Source organism: Limulus polyphemus, unplaced genomic scaffold (assembly GCF_000517525.1).
Source record: "Limulus polyphemus unplaced genomic scaffold, Limulus_polyphemus-2.1.2 Scaffold886, whole genome shotgun sequence".
NCBI lineage: Eukaryota > Metazoa > Arthropoda > Merostomata > Xiphosura > Limulidae > Limulus > Limulus polyphemus.
In genome coordinates this window covers 151,968-164,052 of record NW_013666496.1, presented here as the reverse complement: position 1 = coordinate 164,052, position 12,085 = coordinate 151,968, and positions in this window count along the sequence as shown.

Here is a 12,085-nt window from a genome sequence, read left to right as displayed (position 1 = left end):
GTTATAAACATAAAAATATGGATACAATACATATATATTTTCGTTATAAACATAAAAAATATGGATACAATACATATATATTTTTGTTATAAACATAAAAAATATGGATATAATACACATTTTTGTTATAAACATAAAAAATATGGATACAATACATATATATTTTGTTATAAACATAAAAATATGGATATAATACACATTTTTGTTATAAACATAAAAAATATGGATACAATACATATATATTTTCGTTATAAACATAAAAAATATGGATATAATACACATATATTTTTGTTATAAATATAAAAAATATGGATACAATATACATATGTTGTTGTTATAAACATAAAAATATGGATATAATACACATATATTTTTGTTATAAACATAAAAATATGGATACAATATACATATGTTGTTGTTATAAACATAAAAATATGGATATAATACACATATATTTTTGTTATAAACATAAAAATATGGATACAATACACATTTTTGTTATAAGTATAAAAATATGAATATAATACACATATATTTTCGTTATAAACATAAAAATATGGATATAATACACATATATTTTTGTTATAAACATAATGAAGGGGTTTTTCTTCAATAGCAAGTGAAACTGAGATTTTACTTGAAATCAACTTAATGTTTTGCCTACGTGACGTCAAACATAAATAAAAATAATAATTTTAGTAATTGAAAAATGGGTAATATACTTAGATTAATCATAATAAGCATTTCATAAATTATTGATAAAACGTTTCTGTTACTGTTTAGATAGCCCCCCCCCCCAGTGGCACAGCGATATGTCTTCGGACTTACAACGCTAGAATCCGGGTTTCGATACCCGTGGTGGGCAGAGCACAGATAGCCCATTGTGTATAATTACAAACAAACTGTTTAGTTAGCCCTCCAGTGGCACAGCGGCATGTCTCCGGACTTACAACGCTAGAATCCGGGTTTCGATACCCGTGGTGAGCAGAGCACAGATAGCCCATTGTGTATAATTACAAACAAACTGTTTAGTTACTATCAGATATTAATGACCTCAAACATAATTTTAAAAACCGTGTCAAAAATTAAAGATTGACTCGCAATCCCGTTCCACCAAACCTTTCAGCCGTGGGGACGTTATAATGTGACGGTTAATCCCACTATTCGTTGGTAAAAGAGTAGCTCAAGAGTTGTCGATGGGTGATGATGACTCTAATCTTTCACTGCTCAGTTAGGGGCTGCTAGCGCAGATAGCCCTCGTGTAGCCTTGCGCGAAATTCATAACAAACTGAACTGAATGTTGTATTAGTGAAAGGAGAAGCCGGTGATTAGTCATCAAAAAAGTTTTAAAAAACAAATCAAATTAAAGAGTCATAAATTAAATAGAAACTAAATTAATTATCTCGGTCTGGTGAGAAACGAAACCGGTGTTAAGTCATCAAAATAAGTTGAAACAAGTAAAAAATTACAGATTTTTAAAATGGGGTGGAGTTACATTAGTTTATTTAAAGGCGATGCAGTCAGAGTTAGAAAACTTAGTTATCACACGATCTATAATAAGAAAGACTGTACCAGTTAGAACAGCGGTAAGTTTACGAACTTACAACGCTAAAATCCGGGGTTCTATTCTTCACGGTGGACACAGCACAAACAACTTAGAAAATATTACATAGGACAGTCCAAAATAAAAACACGGGATCTTTCGTTAATTTACCTCAAAAATATTGCAAAATATTATGTTACATAAAATCCCGATAACTCAAGTGCTTTCGGATAGAAAACTGGGGTACGAGAGTATATATTTTTTGGGGGTTTTAAACGTTCACGATCTTTGTTATTGAGTTGTTAAGTATGAGTCGTTGTTAAATATATTTAAGCCATCCTACAACAAACCTACATACAGAAAGCAAGGAGAATGAGCATTAAATTCATCACGCTGTCCTATAACAAAGGAGTTTTCACTGTTGTAATGATTTACAATAACCACCTCGAGCTGCCTCGAGTACCACCCTTCCTTATTGGTAGAGGATGAATAAAATTGATATATTTGTGTTTACCGGATGAACGTATATCTAGCACTGATGTGCAGAAATAATTTTTCACTGACAATTGTGCTCATTTGCTGTGATGAGGCGTGTTTCATTATTTTGAAAAAACGCAGCCCGTAATTCCCTTCAACGATTTTAGGCTTAACAGTTGGCTATTGTTCTCAGATATATTTACTCCTCTCCCCGCTTCACATTTATGTCTCTCTTCTTTATTTACCACTGTAATTACGCTGGCTTCGACATACTTATTTATATTAGAAATTTTCACTTTTCTTCACTCACCGTTTTAGTTTAATTTAAAAAGCCAAGAAAATGGAAGACACTAATAGAACCTACAGCTCTGCAACGTCACCAGCCAAGTGATAGAGAAATATACATATATGAACGGATGTCGGTTTTCAAACCGTAATCTAAAACTACAGACTATAACGACCTGCGTCGTTTTGTTTCATGAAAATGTACTGAACTGAGCCAGACCTCTTTGGCTGCATTTGTTTAGACAGAATAGTCCAACCTAAGATACGCTTTTATTACTAGTTTTGTAGATATTTGGACACAACCAATTTTTTTTCAATTTCGGAAAATAAGCAAGTATAATTCTAATTTATCAATGGAATGGAACCACCAGTTATTATATAGTTGGAACTAGAATATAAATAAATTAATTTTCGTTTATTGTTCACAACAAAGCTACACTATAAGCTATTTGTGCCGTGCTCACCATAGGGGTTGAACCCCGAATTTTAGGGTTATAAACCCTCAAGTTTACCGCTAAGCCACCTTGGAACACATAAATAGAAAAGAACAAACATATACAGTTGGAGTGACAGATAAATAGATATCTTTTAAATTAACGGCTGAAGCTTAAGCAAACCTGGTTATTCGTAGCTATGATTTGTTTGTTACGGTTACGTATATGGATTGTTTGTTACAGTTATGTTATATGGATTGTTTCTTATGGTTATGTATATGGATTGTTTGTTATGGTTATGTTATATGGATTCTTTGTTACGGTTATGTTATATGGATTGTTTCATATGGCTACGTATATGGATTGTTTGTTACGGTTATGTTATATGGATTGTTTGTTACGGTTATGTTATATGGATTGTTTCATATGGTTATGTATATGGATTCTTTGTTACGGTTATGTTATATGGATTGTTTCTTATGGTTATGTATATGGATTGTTTGTTACGGTTATGTTATATAGATTGTTTGTTACGGTTATGTTATATGGATTCTTTGTTACGGTTATGTTATATGGATTGTTTCTTATGGTTATGTATATGGATTCTTTGTTACGGTTATGTTATATGGATTGTTTGTTACGGTTATGTTATATGGATTGTTTCATATGGTTATGTATATGGATTGTTTGTTACGGTTATGTTATATGGATTGTTTCTTATGGTTATGTATATGGATTGTTTGTTACGGTTATGTTATATGGATTGTTTGTTACGGTTATGTTATATGGATTCTTTGTTACGGTTATGTTACATGGATTGTTTCTTATGGTTATGTATATGGATTCTTTGTTACGGTTATATTATATGGATTATTTGTTACGGTTATGTTATATGGATTGTTTGTTACGGTTATGTTATATGGATTGCACAGTTATTGTATAGTTTAAGCATATTACATTAAACACGGGTGGCAAATAATGACATCATAAAACAGGATTGTAAGATTTTAACAAAACAAGCACGTCTTGTTAATTCCTATGAACAACAACTAAAAACAAAAACGCGTAAAAAACATGTTTTCTTTACGTCTTAAGGTCCAATAGAGAACATTCTCGACCACCGAGTTAGCTGAGCTGATGAGAGCGAGTGTTGCTCGTGGTGTTAAATTAATTACTACAAGCTGAAGATCCAGTGGCAGTAGATGAGTTCCACGTTAAATTACGCACCACAAGTTGAAGATCCAGTAGATGAGTTCCATGTTAAATTAATTACTACAAGTTGAAGATCCAATGGCAGTAGATGAGTTCCATGTTAAATTACTTACTGCAAGTTGAAGATCCAGTGGCAGTAGATGAGTTCCGCGTTAAATTACTTACTACAAGTTGAAGATCCAATGGCAGTAGATGAGTTCCATGTTAAATTACTTACTACAAGCTGAAGATCCAATGGCAGTAGATGAGTTCCATGTTAAATTACTTACTACAAGCTGAAGATCCAGTGGCAGTAGATGAGTTCCATGTTAAATTACTTACTACAAGCTGAAGATCCTGTGGCAGTAGATGAGTTCCATGTTAAATTACTTACTACAAGCTGAAGATCCTGTGGCAATAGATGAGTTCCATGTTAAATTACTTACTACAAGTTGAAGATCCAATGGCAGTAGACGAGTTCCATGTTAAATTACTTACTACAAGTTGAAGATCCAATGGCAGTAGATGAGTTCCATGTTAAATTACTTACTACAAGCTGAAGATCCAGTGGCAGTAGATGAGTTCCATGTTAAATTACTTACTATAAGCTGAAGATCCTGTGGCAGTAGATGAGTTCCATGTTAAATTACTTACTACAAGCTGAAGATCCAATGGCAGTAGATGAGTTCCATGTTAAATTACTTACTACAAGCTGAAGAAAGCCCGAGTGTTGAATTTACCGAAAGCTTGATAGCCTCAAACTGTTGAAATAAGAAAAAGTAGAAGATTTGTTAGCTTGTTGTTAAGCGCAAAGTTACACAATGGGCTATTTGTGAAGTGTCTATCACGAGTATCGAAACCCGATTTTTAGCGTTGTAAATCTAGGGACTTAACAGTAGAATAGAGTGAATATAAATAATATGTATACGACAGATTTCTACTCTAACAAACATATTAATTCCTGATATTATAAAGTATATTGTAACGACAACTTTTCTGTATGTTTTGTTTTTCATTTTAACTTTTGAAGTGATTTGTTTTGTCTCCATAGAAACCGCTTTAGAGGTAAAAGTTGTGTCTCCATGGAGACCACTTTAGAAGCTAAAGTTTTTGCTCGTGAGTACAAAACATCGCATGACTATTTAATACATGTCTAAGTGCACACCATTAAAACTAAAACCTCTCAGAAAAGTAAAGAGGCACCAGTTATTATTAATCACATGAAACAAGTGACCTTGGGCTTTCACAAGTAATGATACGTAAGACCCACCAGACCGTAGCAAGCAGGCCTTTTGTTCAGCGATTTTCCCTTTTTCTCTCTCTTCCTTACCTGGCAGCTTCTACTTCATCATCATGGGACAGCACAGTTGTCATCCTTGACCTAACGTTGACCTCAAGCTTTAGTGCTCATCTGTCATAATAACAGTTTTAAACGTATGACAGTTTGAGTCGTTGTTAAAAAAGGTCTTACTAGCGGGAGCTAAACGATCAGTTTTTAGTTCAGGTGGTAGAGAGCTCAATCTGTAGTAAAAAAAGATTAACACAAGATTTCAACTAAACTAGAGATCAGACGGTGTGAGTAATTATTAAGCATTGACTTCGCTTTATTTTCGGTATAGTCTTAAGAAAGAATTCCTAGTTTCGTTACGTTCTGAGTAATAATTAAACATTACTTTCACTACAGTCTTAAAACAGTTTCGTTACGTTCTGAGTAATAATTAAACATTACTTTCACTACAGTCTTAAAACAGTTTCGTTACGTTTTGAGTAATAATTAAACATTACTTTCACTACAGTCTTAAAACAGTTTCGTTACGTTTTGAGTAATAATTAAACATTACTTTCACTATAGTCTTAAAACAGTTTCGTTACGTTCTGAGTAATAATTAAACATTACTTTCACTACAGTCTTAAAACAGTTTCGTTACGTTCTGAGTAATAATTAAACATTACTTTCACTATAGTCTTAAAACAGTTTCGTTACGTTCTGAGTAATAATTAAACATTACTTTCACTATAGTCTTAAAACAGTTTCGTTACGTTCTGAGTAATAATTAAACATTACTTTCACTATAGTCTTAAAACAGATTCGTTACGTTCTGAGTAATAATTAAACATTACTTTCACTGTGGTTTCAGTATACTTTTAAAAGAGAATTACTCTTTTCAGTAGATTCTAACTAATAGTTAAAGATCGTTTTTTCTGTAATTTCAGTACTGAGGCTATGACAAAAAATTCCTCTTGGTATAGCGGAATCTTAGAACTATAAACTGAACCTGCAACCCAGACATTGGTCGATTTCGTACATTCTTATAATAGTTTCTGAAGCTTGTATGTATATGAGTAGAACTTAAAATTTTATTTCATTAAAGTTTTAGAATATTGTGAGAATAATACTTATCTTTAAGATGCTATCACCATCTCGTTAATTTGTAAAAGTACAGTCAAGATAGTGTTGAATCACTGTTAGTTGTTGGTACGATCGACGTTAAAACCTATGTTACCATCTTTTGAAGCTGTTAGTCTCAGACAATAATCTTAAAATCTCTGACGTAGAGGCTTAATACATTTTTTGATTGGCCGTACCCTCTGCTATGGACTGCAGTTATTATATTATATACATTTCACCATTATAACAGACCTAATGGTATTTCTCTGGTTTGCTGACCCAAACTGTGTCGATGAGCCTTCAATAGGCGAAACTGCATTTCATAGCAGAGGGTACGGCCAATCAAAGAATGCATTAGGCCTCTACGTCAGAGACATTCTCTTTTAAATTTCATCTCAAGTGAAAAAGAAAATAAATCTTTAATACACATATATACAGTCATTAAACAGTTGTTCCGCGGTATAATACTGAATAATGAATTCGACGAAATATCATAACATTATTCACACATATATAAATTAATTTAGGATACTATATGGTGAAGTAAAACGAACTCAAAGTGCCACAGATAATATTAAAATCTGTGTTATCAGTTACAATTTGATATGTGGGGTTTTTGCGTTGCTTTCAACTCTCCACACACACAACTTCCATCTATAGAGGTATTTCAATAATAAGTAACATGAATTCTACTAACTTATTCTGCAGGCATATTATAATAGTTTAAGGTAATCTAAGACTTTCTTTCATCATCAAAATTTCAAATTTCGATAAAAAAACAACAACACGAGCCCGAGTCTACACTCTGATTCGTCACTTGTTACTAAATGAGCTTTCGGAGAACAAATCGAAAAACAGGTGACTTATACTTAATGTGTGTGTTATTTAAGTTGTCCTTTACTTAATGCGTGTTATTTAAGTTGTCCTTTACTTAATGTGTGTTATTTAAGTTATCCTTTACTTATTGTGTGTTATTTAAGTTGTCCTTTACTTAATGTGTGTTATTTAAGTTATCCTTTACTTATTGTGTGTTATTTAAGTTGTCCTTTACTTAATGTGTGTTATTTAAGTTGTCCTTTACTTATCAAATTCTGATATTTATACTAATTTGTTCTTCGCAGTTCATCAGCGTACATTAGTTACTTTATACACTAACACATGTCTTTACTCTTCTAACTCAAATATACAAGTTTTTATAACCAAACATATGCCAGGTCGGACATGTCAACGTAGTTAGCGTTCCGGGGACATGTATAAAAAGGTCCAAGGTTCGAATCGTGATGTTACTAAACAGACTCGGTACTTTCTCTTGCGAGGACGTAAAGTGAAGGTCAATGTAACTATTCGGTTCCGATTCATACATAGCCTTTATGAAGGCAGGTGCCACTAACTAGCTGCATGACCCATGGTCAATAGGTCACAATTAGGATGGCTACACCTAAATTCAAGAGATCTCTGACATGACCATTCAGGCTAAGTGTACATGAGATGTTGTTTATGTTGAAACGATTAATATTTACCATATCTTGCCTAATTTCAAAATAACGTCATAATCCTTAGAACATAGGCTTTGTTAATACAGTAAGTCTCCAAATATTAACATCATAATCCTTACAACCTAGTCTTTGTCAATACAGTAAGTCTCCAAGTAGGTATATTGTGATGTTTATAATAGTCTTTGTTAATACAGTAAGTCTCCAAAAAGCTATATTGTAATGTTTATAGTCTAGTCTTTGTTAATACAGTAAGTCTCCAAAAAGCTATATTGTAATGTTTATAGTCTAGTCTTTGTTAATACAGTAAGTCTCCAAAAAGCTATATTGTAATGTTTATAATATAGTCTTTGTTAATACAGTAAGTCTCCAAGAAGCTCTATTGTAATGTTTATAGTCTAGTCTTTGTTAATACAGTAAGTCTCCAAAAAGCTATATTGTAATGTTTATAGTCTAGTCTTTGTTAGTACAGTAAGTCTCCAAGAAGCTATATTGTAATGTTTATAGTCTAGTCGTTGTTAATACAATAAGTCTCCAAGTAGCTATATTGTAATGTTTATAACAGTCTTTGATAACACAGTAAGTCTCCAAGAAGCTATATTGTAATGTTTATAGTCTAGTCGTTGTTAATACAATAAGTCTCCAAGTAGCTATATTGTAATGTTTATAGTCTAGTCTTTGTTAGTACAGTAAGTCTCCAAGAAGCTATATTGTAATGTTTATAGTCTAGTCTTTGTTAATACAGTAAGTCTCTAAGAAGCTATATTGTAATGTTTATAGTCTAGTCTTTGTTAATACAGTAAGTCTCCAAGTAGCTATATTGTAATGTTTATAATATAGTCTTTGATAATACAGTAAGTCTCTAAGAAGCTATATTGTAATGTTTATAGTCTAGTCTTTGTTAATACAGTAAGTCTCCAAGTAGCTATATTGTAATGTTTATAATATAGTCTTTGATAATACAGTAAGTCTCCAAGAAGCTCTATTGTAATGTTTATAGTCTAGTCTTTGTTAATACAGTAAGTCTCCAAAAAGCTATATTGTAATGTTTATAGTCTAGTCTTTGTTAATACAGTAAGTCTCCAAGAAGCTATATTGTAATGGTTATAGTCTAGTCTTTGTTAATCCAGTAAGTCTCCAAGAAGCTATATTGTAATGTTTAAAGTCTAGTCTTTGTTAATACAGAAAGTCTCCCTATAGATATACCAGTCTTATAGATTTAATTTTCCTTCCTCGTGAGCGTAGAAGAATTGGAGCTGATTTGATTCAGCCCTCCAGTGGCTCAGCGGTAAGTCTGAAGGTTTATAACGTTGGAAACCAGGTTTCGATACTCGTGGTGGGCACACCACAGATAGCTCATTTTGTATCTTTGTGCTTAACAATAATCAAACAACCAACATTTAATTCAAAATTTTAAATTGTTAATAGTTTGGTTAAGCTGCTTAAGGTTAGTTTGAGTGACGAAATAAAACAATTGGGAATACAAATTTGAATATGAGGGGTAGTAACTTTAAGTTCTAGAACCCCCGCATCTAGGCTCATTATTAGGCAAATATATTATTCGTTAACAGGTAAAAACCAGTAAAAATATTCATTTCATAAAGTGAAGTTCATTTTGGTAGTTTTTATTTGCTTAAACTTTTGTTGAAACACTACGCTTATTGTGGTTTTGATTCTATTTTTTATCTCTGCCACTGAAGGTTGACGGAGGTTATGTTTTCGCCCTTGTGTGTATGTTTGTTTGTGTGTTTGTCAGCAAGATTTCTCCAAAACGACTGAATGGATTTGAACGAAAGCTGGTATACATTTGGACTATGACCCAACTTAGTAGTGATTAGTTTTTTGGAGGGTCAAGGTCACGAAAAATCCACATCTGTTAACAATGGGACCGATTTTCCACACTGTTTCTGATCTACAACTTAGTCAAAAATAATCGGATTTTGATTAAACTTGGTGGACATATGTAGAATATTATTCCTCATTGTCCTGCCAAAAATATTCCGTGTCCGTTGATAACGACGGACATACGGAAATATTTTCGTATTTTTTGAGAGCCGAATATGATCATCGCTGAGGTGTGCGCTCTACTGAGTGCCCCGCAAGCCCTTCTGATACGGGCTGGGTAGAATACGCCCAGCCTGTATTCACGAAGGTAACCATAAAGCGGTTATACTGCAACTTTTAAAAATGTTCACGTATCTTCACGAAATTTTGCAGATTATCAGTAAAAATTACAAGGCTTTCGTAAAGAAAGTACCAGATTTTTAAATTAAGTTTAACATTTTTTAATTAATTACTTTGATTTTAAGATTATAAATACTTTTATATATCAGAAAATTGTCAAATTTTCCATACGAAATATCTAGAACCTCCTAATATTATCCAGGTAATTATTAAACGTTTAAAAAAACTATATATTTTCTCAGTTATCTTCACTATTGTATCTCTGTATGGGTTTGGTCGATTCGACCAACCTCGAAAACACCATAAAAAAATTGAAATAAGATACAAGTTACGCTTTTTTCGTTCTAGAATTACTACAAATAACCATAAATATTTAGTCTAAATAGCTTAAATCACGTAACATTTTACATGTATAAAGATTATTATTCTTTATTTTATTGACCTTTCAGCACTATCTGACTAACATTACAGAAGTTGATTGACGCGGCGCACTTGCACTCATATTACCGTATCCAGTAATATAAAACTGGCCATTACAAATTTATCTGTCTTGGCTGTGTTCTAGTGGACCAGTATTTTGTAAAATACAGCCACATTTTGGTTATAATGCATTATATATATATATATACATTATTACTATTAACAAATAAGTTCTTAAATTTCGGTTATTTTTCTTAAAACATAGAACAGAAAAATAAAGAAGTATAGAAAACAATGATCTCTTTTAGTTACGAACTTTGTACTCGCTGTAAGTTGCTACGCCTTATCGAATTTTGCAAATAGAGAATGTAAAACAAAATATCTTTTTTAGGTTTTATATATGAATTTTTAAATAAGAAAAATCATAAATTACTATATAAATACCACAGAATTCTACTATAATTTATCACACTTACTGGCTAAGCTGTATTTGGGCCTAAAACTTAGAATCTACCATGAAAAGAAAGGGTTTCCCGCGTAAATACTTTAAAGAGACTCAAAGAAGGGCCCGACATGGCCAGGTGGTTAGGGCGCTCGACTCGCTATATGCTGATCGCGAGTTCGAATCCCCGTCACATCAAACATGTTCGCCGTTTCAGCTGTGGGGGCGTTATAATGTGACGGTCAGTCCCACTATTCGTTGGTAAAAGAGTAGTCCAAGAGTTGGAGGTGGGTGGTGATGACTAGCTGCCTTCCCTCTAGTCTTACACAGCTAGATTAGAGACAGCTAGCGCAGATAGTCCTCGTGTAGCTTTGCGCGAAATTCATAACAAACAAACAAGACTCAGAGAACCGCATGGGGTACATTCTGAGCTTTCGATTGGTTATACACACGTCATTGGGCGAAGAGGGTGTACGTAAGCAAGTATTTCCAAAAATGGAAAAAGGTGGGAGTGGCCACTAAGTTTGAATAGGTAAATGTAACGATATCTAGAAAATATAGGATGTTTGTTTGTTTTGAATTTCGCGCAAAGCTACACGAGGGCTATCTGCGCTAGCCGTCCCTAATTTAGCAGTGGAAGGCAGCTAGTCATCACCACCCACCGCCAACTCTTGGGCTACTCTTTTACCAACGAATAGTGGGACTGACCGTTACATATAACGCCCCCATGGCTGAACGGGCGAGCCTGTTTGGTGGGACGGGGATTCGAACCCGCGACCCTCAGATTGCGAGTCGAGCGCCCTAACCACCTGGCCATGCCGGGCCTTATATAGAATGTTATTATTTTATATTCTAGCTTGTCATTGTAAGTAATTTGAGTTCCTAATTTGTAGGAAATGATAGATTTTGTATTTGGACATCATAAACATCTGATCTGAATCAATACTGCATTCTACATACCATGTGATACACAAAAATCGATATTTAGGATTTTTTTTAATACTTACTTTTAAATTAGGAAATTAACTAATGTATAATATACACCTGGAAAAAAGTTAAGTACCCCCAAATATTTTTCGGGATTGCTTATTGAAAATAAGGTTTAATTTTCATGATGTTGAGCAATGTTCATAATTTCAAACATAATTAAAAGGATGTGAGCGTTCAGGTGTGACATTTAAATCAGGTGCGTTTTTTTCCCCACGTGCAACTTGCTCCCTTCTTCAC